Here is a 283-nt window from a genome sequence, read left to right on the forward strand (position 1 = left end):
CGAGGGAGCCGAGGGAGCCGAGCAGCGGGCCGGCCGGAGAGCGCCATGAAAACTACTCTCCGGCGGGGAGCGGGGTCGGGGCGGCGGGGCTGAAGGAAATCCGGGGCGGAAGGGCCCGCGGGCTGCGCTGCCTGGGGCGAGCCCGCAGCTCTACGCTCCGTCTTCGCGGCCGACCCTGGGCCGGGCCGCGAGCGCTGGCCGGGAGCTGTAGGGTCGACCCGGGACAGCTCGGCTGGGGCTGGGGGCTGGGCACGAGGAGGTGACTCGGGTTTCTGAGTCCACT

Source organism: Carlito syrichta, unplaced genomic scaffold (genome assembly GCF_000164805.1).
Source record: "Carlito syrichta isolate Samal-C Ts95f unplaced genomic scaffold, Tarsius_syrichta-2.0.1 Scaffold288883, whole genome shotgun sequence".
Taxonomy (NCBI): Eukaryota; Metazoa; Chordata; class Mammalia; order Primates; family Tarsiidae; genus Carlito; species Carlito syrichta.